The sequence below is a fragment of the Panthera leo genome, chromosome C2 (genome assembly GCF_018350215.1).
Source record: "Panthera leo isolate Ple1 chromosome C2, P.leo_Ple1_pat1.1, whole genome shotgun sequence".
Lineage (NCBI taxonomy): Eukaryota > Metazoa > Chordata > Mammalia > Carnivora > Felidae > Panthera > Panthera leo.
This window is the reverse complement of record NC_056687.1, coordinates 61,130,231-61,154,257: the sequence shown is the minus strand read 5'-3', so window position 1 is coordinate 61,154,257 and position 24,027 is coordinate 61,130,231. Positions and strand designations below refer to the sequence as shown.

Below are 24,027 nucleotides of genomic sequence, written 5' to 3'. Positions count from 1 at the left end.
GGTGAGCACATATACAGAAAAGTGGTACCTGTCTTTGAGTAAATGGCAAAACTATCAAGTGTATTTCATATATGGTTTTTTGTGTGGAAAGGTGGTAATTTCTCTTAACACATCCTTCAAAGACCATCTCAAAAGTTACTTCTGCCATTAAAACTTTCCTGATTTCCTACCCCTGCATCCCTCAAGCTATAAACAGTATTTTTCTGACCTCCCATAACACTATTTATTCTATCATTAAGACTCTTCTTTAAAAACTCTTCTTGTTTTGGCTAGTAATATAGGGTTTTTTTTTTTTTTTTTTTTTTTTTTTTTTTTTTTTTTTTTTTTTTTTTTTTTTTTTTTTTACTGTATATGTCTAATTAGTGCCCTTATTAGAATCTAAGCCACTTGGGAGCATGATCTAATTTTGTATTCAGTATAGTGATTTCAGTGTATTACAAATATTCCCCAATTCTAAGGAGTTAGGCATTCTCTCTTCTGTATTTCCATGTTATATATATCACATATGTACATAGCATAGTAATTGATTCCTTTACTTCTCTCCCAATACGCAGTAAACTCTTTGGAGAAAAATGCCAAGTCTTGTGTATCTTTGGTTTTTAAATTCCCAGGGATTTTAAAGGCTCATAAATATATCTGTTATGAGGAAATGCACTTAGTATTTCTTGAATGAATGAATGAGTAAATGGCATAGTGAAAAAGGAAAACAGATGAGTTTGAAAACAAGCTCTGCCACTTGTGATGCAGATAAAGCATTGAAAGTCTATCTTCATTTGTAACATACGAAGAATTCACTTACTACTAGTATGGCTTCTTTTAATCACCTTTAAAATTTTAGGGCTTGTATACTATTTAAGATCTGTGAAGGAAACAGGTTAAGGTCCTGAGAGAAATTCCTTATAAAATTCTTCCTTAGCTAAGCAATCCTCACTTTTTTCATTTTCTATCAATCATGCCTTCTTCATCACCCTCTCATTCTTTGTTACCACATCCTTCTTATTGTATCCCTTTTCTCAATTCTGCTAATTGCTACACCAAAGAAACATCTCTTTGCCCCTTGATACAAGTGTGGAATTCTTGCTGCATCTTTCGGGACTTTTGTATATCTGTGTGTGGGTAGGTTGGTGATTGAAGTCTGTGCGTGGGTAATGTAAATATAAAGACTGACATATTCTTTATAGACACATCATTCTGACCCCAGAATCTGACATCAGGAAAACTGGATATAAATGAGAATATTTTACAAATATTTATAAATTAGAGTATTATTTTACACTGCTTTCCTGTATAAGCACCATGCATTAACCGACTGCACCACTGGAGCACCTTACATTGCTTTCCTAATTCTTTATCATTACAATCCTAACAAGTCTCACACCAATAACACTGAATCATAGCTTTAAAAACTTGTTGAAAAGAGGCACTTGGGTGACTCAGCTGGTTAAGTGCTGGACTCTTGATTTCAGTTCAGGTCATGATCTCTTGGTTCTTGAGATGAAGCCCTGCATTGGGCTCTGCACTCACAGAGTGGAGCCTGCTTGGGATTCTCTCTGTGCCTCCCCTGTTGGAACTCTCTCTCTCCAAATAAATAAGTAAACATAAACACAAACAAACACCAACCTTGATGAAAAGGATGAGTTTTAAGTAGTACATAAAGGGAGTGGCCACTGCCCCTTGGAAAAGTTAAGAGATTAACTGTTTAAACATCTTTGTTAAATTTCACTGAATTTTCTCATGTAAAGCTGACTATTCTGTATGGAACATGTTACAGTCACTACATCACTTCTAAGATTTATACGTAAGTTCTGAAATATTTTAGCTTCCAGATTCAATAACAATTTGTACACTTTATTGGACTTCAAAACTTGACACCTGATGCAATCATTTTATACATTCTGAAACCCTCATATACTCCTCAAAAGATAGCTAATTGTATTTATGAGGTCAAGGCTTCTACGTTTTTGTTTTTGTTTTTTTTCCCACCAGGGCCAATTTCTTTTGCTTAGGTTCTGCCAAAGACCCCTAATCAAAGCCAGGCATCTGTGCACTTTCTTGTGAAATCCAGTTTCAGCAAGAACTCCTCAAAGCCAGTTTAGCAAGCACCTTCCCCCTACCCCCAATCTGATCACTCTTCATAGATGACCAGGGTCCTTTTCCTCCACCATCCCCCTGATCACCCTGGCCTGTCTTCAGCAAGAATCGTTTTAGGTTGGTTTAGCCAAAATTCCCACTTACGCCTAATGTTGCCTCTTCGTAATTTTTCAACCGCTCCACCTTGCTCCCTGGCTAAAATTCCCACTTGCCCATGATATACTTGGAGTTCAGCCCAATCTCCTTCCACTGCAAAAATTTTATCACAGTGGTCGTATCTATACCTATCTCAATGATCCTGAATAAAGTCTGTTTTTACCATCTCTAACAAGTCAGGAATATTTTTTTCTTTAATGCATGCTGCATATCCCAAGGAAGTCTAGGATAAAATTCAGAGAACTTAACACAGTCTATCAGAAACTCTACACCAAATGCATGTTCCATAAAAAATTCTGTTTTCAAACTGCAGAGTGTAAATTCTGTATGCAGAGTGTAAATTCTTTATTTTTCATAAAGTCCCTTAATTTGTGATAAATTATTGTTATATAAGTTCCCTAAAAAACGCAACTTTTTATTTTGGCAGAGATTTACTTTTTTCTTTGTAGAGTGAAAGGGAATATATACACTTTTTTCTATCTTACCCCTTTTTAGGAATCCTTCCTGAACATCTTGCTGGCCTTGAGCCTCATTTTTTTTTTTTTTCTCCCAATGCCTGAGTACTGGACCAAAACTTGGTAAGAATTTGGCTCTGGGGAATGCTATGTTGAGTGACAAATGGATGAGGAGGAAGGTTTTATTGAAGCATCTGAACCGCATTTAATTTTCCATGTTGCTTTATTTGTTCCTTCTAGCCCTCAGGATATTGAATTTTGTGGGCTCCGGTTGGGTCGTTGGTACTTCAGGCGTTTAGTAATAAGAAACATAATCTGCTTTTCCCGTTAGGATAATATCCTCATTTTTATTAAGGGCGGCTTACTACGAACTGTTTTACATAGTATTTTTCTAAACCTCCTGAACGGACAAATTTTCTCTTTGCGCCCTGGCATTGCTTCAGTGGCCTCTGCTGACCTCCTGGCTTGGCAACCTGCAGCCTACCCCTCAGGAATCAAGCGTGACCCAGTGTGGCCTTGCGAGCCGCCTCCTCGCCAGACCCTCCCTCCAGCTTTCCTCCCACGGCCCTAGCTCCAGCTTCCATCCTGCTGCCTCAGCTGTCTGCGACAGCGACACCCCCTCCTCCCCTCAGCGGCCACCCCTCCCCGCCAGCTCGCCGCGCCAGACAGCGGGTAACCGCCGCCTCCGCTGGGGCATCCCGGCTCCACAGGCCTAGCGCGTTCCAGACACCTGCCTCTCACTGGCCACCGAAGCTGCCCCTCACCCTGCAGCCCCCTCGGCAATTGGCCCCGGGCCGTCCCTCGTCATCCTCCGCCTCGCCGCGAGTCCCGCCTCCGTCGCCGGGTCATTTAAGTTTATCACAAATAAATAAATAAAGGAGGAAATAGAAATGCGTAGAAAGTAAAAGCAGTGGGGGGGAGGGGGCGGAGGTGGAGGAAAAGGGGAGGAGGAGCGGAGGAGCAGACAACCAAACCTGATCGTGTCGGTGCTGACCAATCATGGCTCACTCCAATCCGGTCTGACGGGCTCTCTGAACCAATAGTTTTCCACCTCTCGGATCACTGAACAACGAGATACGACTGACCTCTCCAGAGTGGGCGAAGGTGCGGCAGAGGTAGGGGGAGTGGGAAGAATGTCGACCAATCGCCTATTAAGGATTCTCTGAGCGAAGTTTCCGTGCCCCAATGGATGTTTGAGATAGCGGATTGGGCCTCTTCTAGCCCAATCGAAGGTGGTAGAGATGAGGAAAGAAGCATATGAAGGCGGGGACAGGGGAGAGGAGGAGGAAGAGTGCATTTTGTTTATGGGCGGCAACCTCACGAGGGGCGCCCCATTCTGATTGGCTCACTGAAGCTAAGAGTGGCATAAGAACAATCCAATAGCGGAAAAAGATAGAGGGTTCGCGGCGTGAGGTACCCAATGTGGGCCTTCTGCCGAAGAAGTAGGGGCGGGGGGAAGTTTAGGAGTTGAGGAAAGAAGATTAAAGAGCGCGAGGAGGTAACCCCCAAAACTCTAATTTGTTGTGGGGCGGGCTGGAGGGAGGGGAGTGTGCGTGCGAGGGGGACGAGGCGTCCGCGAGACACTTGGAGTGGGGGGCGACGGGACGGGAAAGGAAGGGACTGGGGTGGGGTTGGGGGAGCGAGTTACAGAGACAAGCCCGCGGGCCGTCGGCCGGCCGAGGGCGCGCGCCCCCGCGCCCCGCCCCGCCGGCGCCCCCTCCCCCCCGGGCGCCCCTCCTCGCGCGGGGCGGTGGCTGCGGCCTCGCGCGACCCAGCGGGAAGGGAGGGAGCGCGGGAGGGTCCCGGGTCCCAGGAGCGGGCGGGCGGGCAGTCCCGCAGCTGGAAACGTGTCTTTTGCCTTCTTTTCTCTACTCCCTGCGCCTGGAGTTGCCGCTTCCAAGAAGAAGAGCTGAGGGGGACTAGCCGGGGCTCAGGAGCTGCTAGAGGCGCCGGCTTGTCTTCCGCCCCCTCCCTCCTCGCCCTCCCCCCGCTTACCGTGGCTCTCGCGGTCTCTGGAGCGTCTTCAGAGAACTGGGGGGGGCGGGAGGTGTCCTGGCCCCAGAGCCGCTGGACGCCCCTCCAGACACCAAAGCTACCGGCCCCCGCCTGCTTCGCTGCTACGACTATAGAGGAGGGGGCTTGGGAAGGGAAGATACGCCTTTCCTTCTTTCTGTCCTTTGGGCCCCTTTGGAAACATTAAACAATGTTTACGCTTTTCGATAGTTGAGATAGAACGGTTGGAAGCTTTTTGAAAGTTGAAAAGAAATGCACTCTCCTACGTTGTTAAATGCATTACTGTGTGGCTTCTGGTCCTCTTCCACCACCCACCTCACGCCCCCCGCCACCCACCCCCCTCTCCGCAGCTGTTACCCTTTTTAAGGATGCTGAAGAGGCAGGAGGCAGGGATTTTCTAAAAGTTCTATTGATAAACACACTTGCACAAACATATGCTAGGCACACACATAAACTATAAACATTAGCGAAAAACACAATATGGCGTACAGCTACACTACCTAGCACGGTAATCCGCTGATCTCTTAACACTGAACTCAGTTGAATGGGGTCAGTGGCAGGATGACAGTTCTCAAATAAAAATCTGGAAGAAATAGGAAGTAATTTGGAAGTCTGTGGGCTAAATAATGTCCTCAGAATCAGCACTGGCACACGTAAACTTTCTAGACCTGTGGAGATTGTCTTCACCACTTAACCATTAATGGTAAAGTATGGTAAATGATGCTAACAAGTATGCCAAGATGATGCTAAAGTGGAGAGTTTCTCACTGCGTGGTCGTGTATAAGTTTCAGCTAATAGAATTAACAGAGGCCCCTCGTTCCCCATGTTTTCAAGCGAGTTCTATTCCAAAGTTAGCTATCCTTAACTTGTTGCTAGTGAAAGTTTGAAAACAAATTGTAGCGAGCATTTTGTAAATAAATTCTTTAGCTGTAAAGACTAAATTTAAATGATAAGCATTTGTATTAGCAAATTCAGTTCATAAATGGTTTACTTTCTTACCTGTTGCTCCTAATCTCAAATACCATTTGCTATCACATGGGAATAGTTCAGATATACTCTCCTCTGTCCCTCACGTAAGTTTGACCAGGCCAGATTTGGCTACTTTCTGCATTTCAGCTTTACAACTAGGTACTTCTAGATTTCTAGGAAAACAACAACAACAACAAAAACAAAAAAGACAATTTACATTGATTTTACATGCCTTTGTTCACTCTTCTCATTCTTAATCAGAATGTATCAAAGTTGGTGTACAAATTGTGCATGGTAATATCACTGTGCCCTCTTGGGAATGGGCTTCTCTCAAAAAAGCTTTTGGAATTGCCCTTGAAGAATTGCTGATGTTACTCTTTGTTCAGGGCTCAAGGTTTAATTCTTAAGATTGTGGTTGTGATTTCCATTGAGTTCAATTTTGGAGGGCTTTAGGCTTAAGAATCCATGGTGCTCAAGGAAACAGGTGAGAGGAAGAAGAAAAGTGAATTTTCTAGAAATATATTAGCTGCTCAGTGAGTCCAGCAGTTGGGTATTTTTGGTTTTGTGATTTCAGATCTCACAGACCAGTGGAATACAGGCCTTTTGCATATGAAGATCAGGTGACAAGTTAACTGTCTACCAGCCTCCAAAGCAATACGCCCTTTCATGGTGAGGTCCCAATTTTAACAGACTAAAGAAAAAAGTTTAAGATTAAAAAATTGTTAAATTTTATCCATTTTTGGGAAGAAGTCTTTATGCTTATCTGTCTAGCTCAATTAAGATGCCAGTATTTTAAGCTTACTACTACAGCAAGAAAATCAGATATAGTTCATGTGTACACTCACTGGCTACTGAAAGACAACATGAGTTTAGAGGAAAGAAAAAACTTCTATGTCTGTGTGGCTAGTGAGAGTTACAATTTTGGGTGTGTGTGTTTAGAACTACTAGTTGAGATGGCAGTTTACTATGTAGTTTGTTCAGAAAGTTTTTGTGACCCACAAATACCCAACTAATTTTGCTGTCAAATTAATATGAATTTGACTACTTGGCATAGGAATAAAATCTAGGGAAAAATCCAGGTTAAATGAATTATTTTTATCTCAGTAGCGAGAGTCTAAAGAAGGCTTTCTTACCAAATTGGACTTGACTGAATAATTAGGTCAGTTTAGATACAACTAAGTTACCCCAAAAGATCTAAAATTTATAAGTGAATTACAAATTATTTCAAATATTTTAGAATGAGTGACAAAGACTTCTTTAAAACATTGGGAATATAGAAGTGGAGATTGATGAGCTCTGCTTTATTCTTTGAAATAATCATGCTTTTCTGAAATGGATGTTTACATTCACAAAATTGTTCTAGACACTTGAGATGTAACAGTGAACAAGACAGAATAACCTGCCTTTGTGGAGTTTACATTCTAATGTCACATATCCTTGCGTACTTAAGATTGCTAGGAGAAGAGATTTTTGTATGAAATTTTAAAACCTAGCTGTTTTCTCATTTTGGAGAGTACAATTTGAAAGAATGTACGGAAGTTTGAGGGACATGGAGCTATTTACTAATTGCCAATGGCAAGAAAGGAAGAGCTAACTTTATTTGTACCCTTCGTTATTGTCATGAAACTTTCTCCATACATTTTAGTAGGTCTTTTTAACAGATAGGGGTCTTCTTTTTTTCATAATTTTAAGCATGCCTTTGAAATAAATAAAATGTTACTTTATATTTAAAAAAAAATCTGTGTCTTGGAATTTACTGTAAAATTCCGATGGAGCTTTTTGTCTTGTTAGAAAACTGTGGTGAAACATAAGCTAGAATATCTTAATTTTTTAGTAAGAATTTGTTTTAGGAGTATGTCTGAAAAATTAAGTGCCTAAATCTTTTTCAGTTGTGGTTTTATGAAGAGAAGATGGAAATTTGTTGTAATTAATTTATAGGTGACATTAAAGAGAGAAAAAGAGAGAGGCCTGCAAAAAATGCTTTGTTATTTAAACCTTTCTTTCAAACTACAAAGGCATTTGATTGGCACTTCTCTGATTTAATAGACCATTTGTAATGCAAGAGGAACATTACAGAAGATTTTAGCATTACTTTAATCATTTAGTCTGTAGGTGTAAAAATCCTAGGTTTCTAACAGAAGGAAACTTGGTGCTCAGTTAACAGAGTATATGATTTAACGTTGAGTTTGTTGCTTTAAGTAGTGGGTGTCTCACCTTTCCAAAACTTAGTTCATAGTTCTCAAATAACAAGTTCTGATTTTCGCTATTTTTCTCTGCCACAGTGAGTCTTGTTTTGTTAGCCAAATCAGTGTTCAGTTAGTAAGTAGGATAACTTTTTTTTTTTTTTTTTTTTTTTTTTTTACACACAATCCTCCCACTGCCAGCTCTCCTATCCCCTGCTGTGAAGGGCTTGAATTTCTATACCTACATTAGATCTCTATTTATGCTAATTTGTAGCATAATCACCTCTTCCAGAAAGGGTACATATTAATGCACTTTAGAAAACGTTGAGGTTGCCTCTGGCTATTTGTATACTGACCTGCCAGCATTGGAAAGCTATAAATAGGAAGATTTAGGAAGAAAAGCAGAGAATATTGCTAATGGAATATATTGTCTTAGATGAAATCTTTTTTTAAAGAGAAAGGGGAAGAATGGTTGATAGAATGTTAAAAACTAAGAGTGTTTGCTAATTCTAATGGTTGGTTAGTGTGTGTTTATGTGTGTGTGAGTATACATTTTTATATGAGCAGTTTTTGAATAAAGACATATTTCAGTATTGGATAAATAATTCCAGTCCTGCCTTGTGGTCCTTGACATGTTCCCAGGTGATTTTGTTTAACTCATTGTTACTACCAAAACTTTGCTCCAAGCTACATAGAAACATAAGCTAATTAAATCTTTGTAACTTTTGTAATAATTTCAGATTAAAAGTTACTGGAAGTTTTTTGTTTTTTTTAAAGCATAATTAGCCAGTAGCCCCTAAATGAACAAAATCGAAAGTGAAGAGTTCTTAGAACCCTGGATCCACATAAGAAAGTTGAGTTTGAAAGAGGTATTCATAGGGCAAAAGGCAAATCTTGATATCTGACAAGTTTTTATAGTGATAAAACAAGAAATAGAATAAAATGACTAATCTATTAATATTCATATTTTTAAGGTAAGTGTAAGTATGTGTACACTGCATTTTAAATAAAAATTTGGGGTGTTATTGGCTAGATACAGTCATTTCTTTGCCAGAGATACTAGGCTGTGTGAAGGCTAACCATCTGTCAAGTGATAGAGACAAAGAAAGGTTTAATATACTAGCCTAAAATTTCTACAAACTTGTTTTGAATTGTATTGTCATTTTGTTTTGGCCTTCATTCTCTGTGTTGAATATGCACTGGGTTGGTCACCCCACTTTGTTTTATGAACAAACTATTCAAGGTCTAGATAAGGTTATCATCGCAGCTGATGTGATCCAGAGGCATGATAAAATATGTTTTGATTTTGCTTTCATGTGATGATCAAAAACTCACAAGTGGGCCACCCACTAGCAGTTATACAAATGACTTCAAGCACACGTATTTTCACCCACCCATTCTGAATTTTGGGTGTTTTAGTTTCTTTTGCTTTATATATGCAAGCCTTGTATTTCAAACTGTTCCTGCGCTGTGTGGGGGTGGGGTTGGGGGGGGGGGGAGTAGCAACAGGAATCCAGATTGCCTGTTTTAGGTACAATATGGTGTGATGTGAAATTGAAACAGCAGATTGGTGAGAAACTTTAGTTTCAAACAAATATAAACTAGTTTGTTTAGTGAAGTTATACACAAAACAGTAGTCTCTATTGACAGGGCAGTGTTTTTTTAGTAACTTCCACATCATGAGGTCACTGTGGTTCTTTGGGCTAGCAGTCTATTTCCAAAGCATTATATAAGAAAAAGAAGCTCTAATATTGCTGATTGTAATGATATACTTAGATATAGCCGACTGAGGAATTATTTATAGCAGTGCTAATTATATCAATAAAAATAGCAATATTAATACTGTGAGTGTCAAAATCCATTCTTGACAGTATGAGGTAAACAGAACTATAGTCAAACAAAGCAGCAAGCCTCTTTCTACTGTCAGCTCATGAATATGCACTTCAGGAAAAATATACACAATTGGTTTACTGATTTAATCTCTTTTTCAATTATTTTTGACTTTTTAAAAGATGTTCTTTATTTCCAATTTGCACAACATTAAAAAGATAGAGATTTTTCATCTTGAAATTCTTGGTACTTTTTTCTTTCTGTCATTAAAATTTCTAGAGACTTAGTTGTTCATGGTTAAGTATTTTATGAATTATCAGAAATTAATTTTATATGTACCGCCGTTTTTGGAACACAGATTACCATTGCACAGGAAACTGGAAGATCCTCTAACAATTTACAAAACAAAATAAAACAATACAAGACAAACCAAACCCACTACTACCACACATGCATACACAATAAATAAATCTCTGGCTTTTTTTAGACTTAAAAAAAAACACCTGTTTCCATGGTTCTGATTTAAGGAAAAGTATAAATTTCCTTTGTAGTTTTCATTTCTTCTAGTCAGTTTTTACAATTTTATGTTGTTTAAAATTTATTTTCCTATTAATACAAAATCATGTAAGTAGAGGTTATGAAATCCAAAGGTTTTCAACTTGAGGAGACATCTAATTTTTTAATCAATTTCTCATGCATTAGATTTAACTTTTTCATTGCACATTGTCAGAAATCTCAGATGTAGAATTAGGAGAGGTTGTTCTGGGTCTAGTGGTGCCACCAGTTGTACCCTCTTGGGCATGTCACGTAATCTGAATCTCTGCCTTAGCTTTTCATCTTCAGGGTCTCTTTCAGCTCTCATAATATGAGTATGTTTCTTTTGACACTTGGGTCCCTGTTTTAGCTTTAGGTAACATGACTGGAAGTGATATGTAGGGCACTGGGAAAAAGCCTATGTAAAATATTTGACTTTGCTTTTTACTTTTAGTCCTTGATACAAGTTTCATTTTAGTGATACTTGCTTGCAAATATAGCATGTCTATAAAAGTATACATACATATAAAAATTAAGTATTTAACAATCTTTTGTAGTTAGTAACTATGATAAGCTTACTATTTTTACATAAATTTCACCAACTCACTTTCGCTTATGAAGATATGTTGCTAACAGAATTTCTTGCATTTTATTCCACATAAAGTTGCTTAACTGGAGAAAGCAGGTAATGACAGCATGAAGTAACTCAGAGTCATTTTCTAATTCTATAAAATATATAGAAAAATAGATATATTTCTTCAAAGAAAAAAGGTAAACTTGGTTTTTGTGCTTCTGTAAGCAAAAAATAAATATACTCTGGGTAATCGGGCCATCTCCATATAATTATTAACTATTGCATTTGATTTTTGATCCTTCGTTATACTTATCCATTGATAGATTTACATAGAAAGGATGCAAGGAAGACAAAGAAATGAACTCTTATTTGGTGAAGAAAAGTGGAAAGAATCTGTGTTAAGAGAAGGCTTTGCAAATAATGTTCTGTCATATATAGAAACAAACAGCTATACACAATTCTTGTATGCCTACTTGTAGGTATTTATTTAGGGGCAACCTTGAAGTTTTCACTTAAAATTTCACTCTCAGTTTCTTTTTAATTGACTCACATTTCTTTTGCTGGTATGAATGATAGCGAGAGGCTCAAAAACATCACGTCCTTACCTATTCACAAATGGAAACAGCAGTCTGGAAAAAGCTATACAATCCCTGGATCCTCCCTCTTCCCTACACCCACCTATAGCTGTAGATGTTCTGGTATTGATTATAAACATTTTATACATCTCCTCCTAGGCCAAATATGCACACTGTCCAATGTAGTAGGTAATACCCAGCTATTCGGGCCTACCAATAGGGAGAAATGTCAAGAAAACAGTTAGATCCAACATAGGACACAAAAGGTGATATGATTGCTTTAATGCGTGCAAATAAGGGAAAAATATTCTAAGGGATATTTAGAAGGGAAACTGATTTTAGACGATTAGTTAACCAAAACCCAGTACACATACTGAAGAATTAATGTAAACTTTCTTCTTTTTTTTTTTTTTAAGTGGGCATGGAGCCCAATGCAGGGCTTGAACTCACAACCATGAGATCAAGACCTGAACTGAAATCAGGCATCAGACCTTTAACTGACTGAGGCACCTAGGTGCCTCAATGTAAACTCTATTCCAAAGGCATTGTGCCAAAAAGACTAGGAAAAAAAGACTAGCCAAAAAGACTATTCCAAAGGCATTGTGCCAAAAAGACTAGGAAAATTACTGGTGGAAAGCATAGTGAAAATAAATCTGAAATAAACCAATAATAATAATAACAACAACAGTAGCCAACATTTATTGAGAGCATACTCTGCACCAGGCATTGGTTATATCTGCATTTTCTCCATTAATTCCATAATCCTATGAGACATGTATTTTTATTATGGCATTTTTAAAGATAAGCAAGCTGAGGCTCATAAAAGTTTAGTAACTTGTTCAAAGTCACACTGCTGGGAGTTCAAACTCAAGTCCAACTCTAGAGCACCTAAATTCTAAAACACCACCCCACATGCCTCTATTCTGGGATCATTTTCACTCAGTGCTTGCCCAGATTAGTACTGATAATTTTATTTCAAGAAAGGCATAGTGGATTTGGAGAAGGCTTCAGAGAAGGGCACAAGGTGAAAGAGCTGTAAGTGGGAGGAATGGTTGCTATGGTAGAGTCTGTTTTTAAAATGTAACTCTACAGTCTAGAATTACAAATGCTGAGAGGGAATTTGTCTAAAGGTTTCACAGTGGATGGACTGGGTAGCTGCTGCCTGATTTGGTTCAGTGGACAACCGTGGAGCTGGGTAACATGTTAAAGAAGGCCAAAAAAATCCTAAGTAGGAGCAGGTCAAAGGAAGCATTAGATACTGAGGATCCTGGGAAGGTAGAGGTCAAAAAGGAGAACTAAATCTAAGCAGATATTGAGTAACCAAGAACTAGGGATCATACAGGGGAAAAAAAAAGGATGAAGCAGAATAGAAACAATATATATAAAACTGGGACAGATTCTAGGGCTTTGGAAGGCTCTTAAATATATTGTTTGTTCCCTTACATTTGTGTCAGAAATGAACAGCTGGCTTAAATAGGGGCCACCCAGTGTTTGGGATAGAAAGATTGCTATGGTTTTGGCACACACGCACAAAAACATGCTCATCAATAATAACTTAGAATTAGGCACTAAGTTTAGATGCATTACAGAGAGATGCAGTTTAGCACAGAAACCTATGTGGTAAACCTGAGAATAGCTGTCATTTATTATCTACTATGTGCCACTCAATTCATAAATCACTGTTTTTAGGGGCATTTATAAGTTGCTGTCTGCTGTCCAGTTTTCAAATACAAGAAAACACCTGTTAGCTTTTCTAAGGATTTAAATGATGAAGTAAGTTATACTTTTATTTTATTTCATTATGTAACTTAGCTTTTGATCTCCTCCTTTCCACAGGAGTTTTAAATCAGGCTCCACAGGGCTTAAGGTAGAATAGAGTCTAGACTTCTCTTATGTAACTGTAGCTTTTCCTTAATTTGTCACTATATTGAAAGAAACGTTTAATTCTATTTGATAGGATAAATGCATTTCTGTCAGAGTAATAGGCTCAAATGATCAGCCCAGGCAAAGTCAGCATATATGAGTTTGGATTATATTTAGGTTAGTCAGCATGAGTTAAGGAAAGGGGAATTATAGAAACTTGCCAAGTGAGGTTTTGTTATTCAAATAATTTTAAAGACATCAAACCAATTACAAACAGCTATATATGCCATGTATACATACATACTCATACTTTTGTCTACAAGGTACTAGAGACTTCAAAAGTTTTCAAGAGCTAATATTCATTGTTAAGCCATATTATATGAGTCGGATCATCTGAATGGGGTCAAAGAATAGTGAGAGTACTATACCACTACTTCTATGCCTTCACTGTTCCTTAGGACAATATCTCTGATCTTTTCTTCAGACTCTTAGTGTACTAGGAAATACAGTACAATATTCATTTTGTATGTTTTAAATGAATACATCACTAAGAAAAATATTCTGTGAAGGTAGAAAGGTAAATGAGTATTCAGGATTGGCATCTTTTGGTACTCAGTCTTTTTAACAGCTATATTGTTTGCATCTAACCTTCCTTTATATATCTATCTGACCCTTAGAGAAACTCATGCTCTCAGTAAAGCCCTCATTCTAGTAAAGGGTTGAGAACAAGGCAATACTATACTGAAATGGGTGACTTGAGCTGAAAAACAGTATGGAAAAATGTGAGCAGGATTCCAGGCACTTCTGATTCAGATATTCTACATTATGTTCTCAATATTTGTTATAAAGTAAATTCACGAAGTGTATAAAAGCCAAAAATAAATGATTGTTGCTTTTCTGTAATTTCATGTTGTGCATAATACCTCTGTTTCTATTATTTGTGTAATTATGAGTTTTATTATGCAAAAATGGGTACATCCAGTATAAAGTAAATTTCAGTTTCATGTTTTAGATGCAGTTTAACTCATAACTCAAATTCTTTGACATTCATCACTCAAGAAAGGTAGCATTTAGAATTATACTACACTGAACTGCACTTCTTTAAGGGCAAGTACCATGTTTTATTAATCTTTAAAGTCCTAGTGTCGAAGATATTACCTGGCACACTTGGAGGAATTCATTGTTGATCAGGCTCTTTTGTAGCTGTCCTAGGAAGATTACTTGGATTCTTCCTTACCAGTCTATCCATTCCTTTATTTTCTGTTGACTGGTTCAAATTTAGCTTTGTTACAGTTGTTGTTACCTATTATAGGCCTTCTCTGTACTTTTCTAAGACCCAAACATTTTACACATGCTCATGATCTTTTATTCTTTTCGATACTTAATGAAATTCTGTCATGGCAGAAGTTTCAATATAAAATTATATGTACTGTGATTCAGAAAAGAAATATATCAGATATCACCCATCAATGGTAAAGCAAATCTACAATCAATTCAGGATATTGTGTTGAATAGAGTACACAGAATTACATTACCTAGTGATTCAAGGATGAAACCCAAATTTCATATCCTATATGATTCCTATCAGGATAGTAGGACAAATAACCCACAGTATTTTTTGCTCTTACTAGATTGCAATTGAGATTTTGAACATTTTATATGAGCTTCCTAATTCTTAAAAAAAAGTTCATAAAAGTTCATACAATTAAAAAACAAGAGTTTTAGCATATTATCTAAGTTGCTTAGAAGTCTAGTCCAGAGAAACATTTTAATGTTAGGTGATATCATTAGCTTTTCGAGAAAGCAAAAAGGGTTATTGGGCTATGAACAATATGGAGGGTAATGTCATGTAAACCACTGTTCAGGATGCATGTTTAATTCCTATATAATACTGACAATGCTTTTTTGTATTTTATTAATGTTTATTTATTTTTGAGAGAGACAACAAGTGCATAAGCAGGGGAGGGGCAGAGAGAGGGAGACAGACTCTGAAGCAGGCTCCAGGCTCTGAGCTGTAAGCACAGAGCCCAACATGGAACTCGAACTCATGAGTGGTGAGATCATAACCTGAGCTCAAGTCGGATGCTTAACCAACCCTGCCACCCAGGTGCCCTGCTTTTTCATATTTATAAGACTTGCTGTTGGACTTTGGGAGACTTATGTGATTGGGCAAAGTCATAATTTGTCTTTCTACCAACTACAGCACATTGATTTGAAGTTATTTCTAAAAAAAAAAGGTAATTATGTCCTGAAATAATTAAAACTGGGATTGTATTAAAGCTTACTTCAAGTGATTAATAGCTGTAGTATATTTTGGGATCTGTATCCCAAAGCATAAAGAGAACACATTGTCATTTTTATATATTTAGGAATATGCTTTCTGAGGGAAGTGTTGATTCTTGGGAATCATTATAATGAGGTCCCAGACACATCTCAGACCCATATACCTCCCTCCTATAACATTTTTAAAATCAACGATTTTGGGTGTACCTGGGTGGCTCAGTCGGTTAAGCACCCTACTTTGGCTCAGGTCATGATCTCACTGTCATGAGTTCAAGCCCCACATCGGGCTCCACACTGCTTGGGATTCTCTCTCTCTCTGTCCCTTACCCTGCCTTCTCTCTCTCTCTCTCTCTCTCAAAATAAAATGATAATAAGGAAAAAACTTAATAAGGGTTCTGAAAACAAAGTGACCTGTGTATGACTGTCTTCCCCTCCACTTCCAATTTCTGACTGCCGTTTTGAATACAGTTGCCATGACATGTCAGGCAGAGATGCTGCTTTGAAACTTCTACTTTCACTTGGACAAACTGGAGTTCACAGATAACTATCGGAAAACTGCAGACATTGAGAAGGGCCTGGGCTTCAGAGATGTGTGAACCACTATGGGAAAGTATCAGTATTTCTCATTTAAGTATCCAGGTCTCCCCAACTGACTAAGAAGCCAAAGTTATTAAATGTGCTGGCTGGATTTCCTCTGCCCCTGAGGCTAAAAAGAGATAGGACAACAAAAATCTTCCTCTTGTGCCTTGGCAGGATCTGACAGGTTGTTTACCTTTGCATTTTACTAATTGTGATGCTTCCATGGAGGATACTACACAACCAGATCTGAGCTCTAGTGAGCTATTTGTGGAAAATAACAGCCCATTTAAGGGGACCCAGTAGTGAATGAGATAGAAGATTGGGTAGGAAAATCAAAGCACATACCCTAGGCAACTAGTGCTATTGGCAAAAATAAGTGCAGCCTGAATTTGAAAAAAAACAAAAATTAAGAGCATTTAAGGAAATTAAAATACAGAACAAAAGGAATTCCAGATACTAATAAAAAACATATCTCAATTGAACAATTTCTCATGACGGAGAACATGATCACTGTTGAAACATGAATCAGTGAACTTAGATACCAAGTGCAAAAATTATATCAAAGCACATAGAACATAGGTAAATCTGATGAAAATCTTGAAAGAAAGGATGAGTCTTTGAGGTCAGATTAGAAGTCAAAATGTGAATAATAGGAATTTTAGAGGGGAAAATTAAGAATAGATGGAAGAGAGGAAATTAACAAGAAAATCTGAGATTAAGAAAGATAAGAGTCTGTGGATTGAAAGTGTTTATGGTTTCGATTGAAAGAAAAGACCTACATAGGCATATCCTGATCAAAGTTCTGAACTCTAAAAATACATTGAACTATCTTATAGAAAGAACAAGTTTCTATAAAGGGGAAAAATATCAAAATATCATACAGCTTCTTATCTGCAACTTAGCAAGGTAGAAGATAGTGAAGTGACATCTATAGACTGCAAAAGGAAAATGACTACAGTCCAAGAATCAACACCCCCGAAGTTGCCATTTGCTCGTCAAGGTGAAAGAAATACATTAAGAGATAAGAACTCAGAACATATAATTACTATACCCCATCTGAGAAAATGCCTGAGAATAGATTACAATCAATCACAAATGAATTGGAACAAAGACTTCAAGTTGAAGAAGATGAAAGGAATATAGTGGTGAATAATAAGCATTTTAATATGATTGTGTGTGTGTTATAATTTCATTTAAGAGATAAAGATTGGGGCTCCTGACTGGGTCAGTCAGTAGTGCATGTGGCTCCTGATCTCAGGGTTGTGAGTTTGACCCCCACATTGGGCATAGAAAAATACTACACTGAATAAAATAATAAATAAAGATAAGAAAAATAAAAAATAAATAAAACTTTTAAAAAAGATAAAGATAGATGACTTGCAAATATGTAATAAAACACAATTTTAGACTTTTGAAATAAAAAGATCATATTTCTGTAAAGAAACGTTTTAAGTACTAAACTGTCTCATGGAAACTTAGTTGATGGAGGGGATGGGCTGGAAGAATGTAAAAGAGGAGGAAAATGAGTTGTGGAGATGAGAAGAAAGAAGGATGAGAAGAGGGAGGAAAGTGAATGTATCCTGAAGATCTCATCTATTTAGGAGAAAAGGAAAAGGGGATAGAATCTCTTGGTAGGGGGAAAGTGTCTGTTAATTGGAGTAGAAGAGGGAGGTAGAGAAAGGAATACAATAGAGCACCATGTAGGACTACCATACTAGCAAGGAGAAAATAGAACGCAGAGCTACTTGATCAAATAAAAAAATATTAAAAAGGTAACAAGAAAACAATAATGTAAAATAAGACAATGTAAGTAATTGGAAGAGATATAAACAAACACATCAATTATTATGTTTAATGTAGATGCACAAAATTCTCTATTTTTTTTTTTATTTTTTTTTTTAACGTATATTTATTTTTGAGACAGAGAGAGACAGAGCATGAACGGGGGAGGGGCAGAGAGAGAGGGAGACACAGAACCGGAAGCAGGCTCCAGGCTCTGAGCCATCAGCCCAGAGCCCGACGCAGGGCTCGAACTCACGGATCCTGAGATTGTGACCTGAGCTGAAGTCGGACGCTTAACTGACTGAGCCACCCAGGCGCCCCCAAAATTCTCTAATTAAAAGACCTGTAGATTGAGTTTAAAAACATAAACCACTCAAATTATATTACAGGAATAACACCTATGACAGAGTTAAAGAGACAGGTTTTAAAATGGTGGACATAAAAGACATTAGGCCAATGCAAACAAAATGAAAATAGAAAAAAAAAAAAAAGAGTGACAGCATTGATAGGGATACTGTCCTGATAAAAGGCAGAGTTAATGAAGAAAATTACCGCATAAATCCGTATATACAGCAGGTTTATTTGTAGCAAATAAGTACATAAAGCAAAAACTATGGGAAAGGTCCAGACAGTTCTGTTAAACCATACAAATAATGACTGAGAGTAATGGAATGTAATTCATGAAAATAATCTAATATATATGTAAAATCTGATATTCTTTAAAAAATTTTTTGAACATCTCTGTTTAGGTACAAAGAAAACTAAATTTTAGAAAGATTTTACAGGCACATTTTCTGATTATAAGCTAGTGTAAGTAGAATTTAAAAGGTAACAAAAATTATTAACACTTAGAAATTAAATACTCATAGATAACTCTTGGGTAAAGAGGAAGTCACTTGAAAAACCATGAAAAGGAGATTATTTTATGTAAAAACCTATGGAGAATACCTAATGGAATTGTCAGAGGAAAGTTGATAGCCTTCTATGCCTTCATTGTTAAGAAGGAAAAAAGGGCAATTTACTAACTTTAAGAAATCAGAATAAAGAATAATTTAAGGTAGAAGAAGAGGGAATTAAATTTTTTTAAGTTTATTTTTGAGAGAGAGAGTGTGAGTGCACACATGTGAGTGGGGAGGGGGAGAGAAAGAGAGTAAGAGAGAATCGCAAGCAGGCTCTGTGCTGTCAGTGCAAAACCCAATGTGGGGCTCAATCCCACACCGTGAGGTGATGACCTGACCTAAATCGAGAGTCCGATGCTTAACAAACTGAGCTACCCAGGCACCCGAGGAATTGATTTTTTAAAGTTGAAATTTATAAAATGGAAAACAAAATATAATAAAAATCAATCTAAAAGCTGGCTTTTTGGAAAGACAAATAAAATACATAAACTCCTTATGAAGATGAAAAAGCAAAAAAGAAAACCAGCCCAGCAATTTTGTGAAGTGGGAGATAATTGAAAGCATATATTCACATAAAACTTGTGTTCACATAAAACAAGTGTTCATAAAAGCATTATTCATAGTAGCCAAAAAGTAGAAGCAACTCAAATGTCCATCAACTAATGTATGAATAAATAAAAATGTAGTGTGTCCAGACAATAGAGTATTATTCAGTCATAAAAAGGAATGAGGTATTGATACATGCTACAAACATGGATGAACTTTGAAAACATTATGCTAAGTGGAAGAATCCAGAATAAAAAGCCACATATTACATGATTCCACTTATGTGAAATATTCAGAATAGGCAAATATTTAGCAACAGAAAGTAGATCAGTGGTTGCCAGGGCCTGGACGAAGACAAGATGGGCAAGGACAGCTTAATGGGTATAGGATTTCCTTTCGTGGCGATGAAATGTTCTGGAACCAGGTAGTTGGTGATGTTTATACAACCTTGTGAATGTACTAAAAGCAATCAAATTATACACTAATGTGATTAAAATGGTGAAGTTTGTTATATAATTTTTATCTTAATAATAAAGTTTATGGAAAAGAGAATGAGCAAATATAGACAGTAATTGGGAATGAGAAAGTAGATAAAACTGGAAGATGGAAAGAATTTTAAAAGAAATCTAAATGCAACTGGCTGGCAATAAATTTGAAACCTATGAGAAATGGAACATCTTTATTCAAATGTGAATTATAAAATTGACCTAAGAAGAAGTAGAAAACATTCCTAGTTGTTAGCATAGAAGAGATTGGAAAGTTGACCAAACATGGTCACTTAAAGGAATAAATAATTGGATGTAATTGAAGTCATTCTAAGTCATTAACAAATATTGAAGCCTCTCCTAATTTATTTAAAATCTAACTGATAAAGATTGTATGAAATAAATTAGTCCAATCCCACTTATGAAATAAATGCAAAATTTCTGTATAAAATGCTAGGAAATATATCAGCAATTGACTGAAAGAATAATATATCAGGATATAGGAGGTTTTTTTGTTGTTGTTAAATAGGAATTCAAGCATGATTCAACAACAGGAAATGTATCAACATTGTTCATTGTATCAACAAAGAGAAATACATACATCTTCAATAGAATAGCTTGAATATAATAAGGTATTTTCATTCATACCCAACAGAAAATATAATCCAAAATTGTTAAATCCTAAAAATATTTCAATTAACATCAGAAACGAGATAAGTAATCATTATTATAATTATTTAATACTAAAGAGGAAGGCTTAGCAGCTATAGTAGGCAAATGATATAGATGACACTAACATTTGTACAGAAGACCTTACAGTGTCTTTTTGGCTGATATGTGACCTTAAAAAAATTATAGAACTCTAATTTAAGACTCTAGAAAAATTAGTAAGGTAAACTAAAAGGTAGTTAAGATGGAAGATAATTGAATGAAAATCAATAGATTTTCTCTGGAAGTGATTGGTATCTAAGAAACATTTTCTCCCAGTAGGAAAAAATTATTTCATTTCCCATTGAAACACAATTTATAAAATGCTTATTAATAAAATTATTAAAAGTGATATAGGATCTGTATGAAGAAGGGGTAACATCTTATTTAAAGACAAACAATATCTGATTAAAGGAAGGGCAGATTATGTTTTTGTATGGGACAACAATAGCAAAATGTTAATTTTTCCAGTTATATTTTATGTTTATACATTAAATATATTTATTTAATGCAATTACAATTAGATTCTCAATGAGGACGTTTTTTAATTAAAAATATTTTTTCAAAATTACATGGAGATTAAGTGTTAACAAAAAGCAAGAAAATTTAAACAAGAACAGTGAGGAGGGATTTACATTATACATGCTAGAACATATTACCAAGCCAGCTAACCAGAACAATATGGTAATAGCATAGAAATAGACAAGTAGATACAATGAACAGGTTAGAGAATCCTAAAACAGATGACAATTCAGTTGGAAAATAATGGATCATTTAATTAGTGGGATTATCATAACAGGTTATCTTTGTGGAAGAGTGAAAGTATATTCTCATTTTGCACATCATACAAAGATAATTTTTTTAAGTTTATTTCTTTTGAGAAAGAGGGGTAGGGTCAGAGAAAAGGGGAAAGAGAGAATCCCAGGCAAGCTCCTCACTCTCAATGCAGAGCTGGATGCAGGACTCAAACTCATGAACCATGAGAAAATACTGGAGCTGAAGTTGGACAACTAACTGACTGAGCCACCCAGGTGTCCCCATACAAAAATAATTTAAGATGAAAGGCTTAAATGAAAACAAAACAAAAAACTTGCCAAAAAACCTAGAAGACTACTTATAAAACCTTTTTAACAAGAGTGCAAACAGAAAGTTTAAGAGTTAACAATACCAGTAAAAAAAAACAAACTATTGAAATCATTTAGGGAAATACAGTTTTGGAAAAATGTTTGTAATATGTGTTAACATGAAAGGTTAATAACCAAGATCTCTTTGATATTGCTAAGAAAAAATTATAAAACAACCCAATATAAAAGGAAAAGACAATTCATAGAAAAGCAAATTCTATTGGTTGACATATGAGAAGATGTTCAATTTCACTAGGAAATTAGGGAAATTCACATTTAAGTAATAGGCAATGTGTCTTAGTATTTAAAAAGTTTGTTAGTCTAGTGGGTTTAAAACTACTGCTAGTGGAGATAAAGGGAAGGAGATGCTTATTTTTTTACTGGTAGAAATGTGTATGTTAACTGTTTTGAAATGCAATCTGGTAACACCTATTAAAAATTGCAATTCATAATATTTGATTTAACAATGCCCTCCTTGGGGATATATCCCATAGAAGTTAAGTATCAATGTTTAAGGACATATGTATTTTTTTGGTTTCAAAGTTGTTACAGCTTGCTTATAGTGGTAAAATTGGAGGAAAAAATAATTCTATTAATAAGGTAATGCTAATAGGTAATGGAAATTTACAACATGGATTATAATGCAGTCATTAAAAGATGTGAATTACAGCTGTTTCAGGTGATCTGGAAGAATTTCCAGGAGTCATTGATGAGCAGGAAGAGCAAGGTATAGAAAAGTGTTTTATATGTAAGATATGTATATGTATATATCTGCTGTATAGCAGAGTTATTTGCAAAGGGAGAAGAACATGGAAGGGTGCTCACTAAGTTGTTAAAATGGATTACTTTGGATGGGAGGAAATGCAGCAGGAGAATAGAGAGTAAAGCAATGGAAGGAAAAGAAAAATTGCAGTAAAAGCATGTTCAGAATCCCATCCCACTTATGCTTTTTAATAAAAGTAATTAAATTTGAACATATATGTTTGAAGAAATTAAATAAAAATATTTATAAGTATGACCACTTTTGGTGGTAATGACTCCATATTTTCAAAGATTCTCACCTGGGAAATATTTTTTTCTTTTACATTTGCGATTTCTTTAATTTTGTACCACATACTATTAGAATTTTCTACATATTCTAACAAATCTTTAGCTAATCTAGCATTTCAGACCAAATAAGCTTATCTACAAATGATTGGTATTTTAAGATCAAATCAAACTCTGAGTCATATCTATGTCAGCACTGACATGCAGCTGATATCCTTTGGTAAAATGTAGGTGATATATTTCAGTTTGTTCACGTGTTCATTTTCTTTGGTTGGTACCTTCTGTTGTTAATTGTTAAGTGTTTTTAATATCACCCCTGTCAATGTTACAAAGTAATTATAACAACAATTATGCATGATTGGAAGACTTGCACATAGAAGTTGCTTATTAAATACCTGCTGACTTGACATAATTTTAGGTACAGTAATGATTTTAACAAGGTAACAAATGTGGAAATAAAAGCATTTAAGGGTATTTTTAAATGAAACTAAAAGTCAGCATATGTATGATTTTTAGGCAAATGACTTCTGTGTCTCAGAATCTTAGTATTTAGAATAGAATATTTTCCTCACTTATTTCACATAATCTTTTTGTGAAGGGAAGTAATAAATGTTTAAGTGCTTTGAAAAACCATGCATTGTGCAAAAAAATGATGATAATGAAAATCTGAGGGCAGTCATATTTTACATTTAATAGACATATATTTATATGATACATTTATATGACATATATCTATTTCAGGTCATATGTTTGATGTTAAGCCTCTTGACATTTCAATAATAGAACATATTACTGATAAAGCTTCAAAGCCTCAAACAGACAAAACAGTGGGATTCATGGAAGGTGTGAATACATTTAATTGCTTAAAGTCCAAGATGAGTCTCCAGAATTTCTGTGTTTATTTTTCTGGTGATTGTGGGAAATTGTTTATTCAGGTATATCTCCTGATGACCTCTTCTTCTAATATAGAGATATTAATGTTTTGTGGGATGTCTGGGCCTTCATCACATCTGGACATAATGATAATGTTGCATTGTGTTTTGACTTAATAAATGGCCTTGAACAGCTAAGCACAGCTGTGTAATCTGTTGTTATATTTCATTACAGATTCTCTCCTTGTAATTTATAGCTACAATTACTAGTGACTATAGCATGAATACTTTAAATAGTAAAATCTTTATTATCTTTTAGTTGCCAGACACCAAATTTTCCATTGGCTAATTTTGGGGGGATAGGCAACTAACTACCAGGAAATACCTATGTTGTAATTTATTAGACACAACACTACAAAAAACACATTTACATTCTTTTATTATAGAAACATAAATATA

General features: G+C 36.1%; 1 protein-coding gene and 1 long non-coding RNA gene across 7 annotated transcripts in view; one reads left to right on the top strand and one right to left on the bottom strand.

Annotated features, from left to right (window-relative positions):
* LOC122229571 overlaps positions 1 to 3,764 on the bottom strand; it is an 81,903-nt gene extending 78,139 nt beyond the window's left edge. For all 3 annotated transcript variants that reach the window (XR_006207056.1, XR_006207058.1, XR_006207057.1), the window contains exon 1: positions 3,677 to 3,764. This is a non-coding gene — a long non-coding RNA (uncharacterized LOC122229571). The remainder of the gene's footprint in view (positions 1 to 3,676) is intronic.
* A 349-nt stretch (positions 3,765 to 4,113) lies between these two features.
* Positions 4,114 to 24,027, top strand: part of ZBTB20 (zinc finger and BTB domain containing 20) — a 764,386-nt gene continuing 744,472 nt past the window's right edge. For all 4 annotated transcript variants that reach the window (XM_042954830.1, XM_042954828.1, XM_042954831.1 and 1 more), the window contains exons 1-2: positions 4,114 to 4,200; positions 6,259 to 6,353. The gene's annotated coding sequence lies outside the window, so the exon portion shown is untranslated. The remainder of the gene's footprint in view (positions 4,201 to 6,258; positions 6,354 to 24,027) is intronic.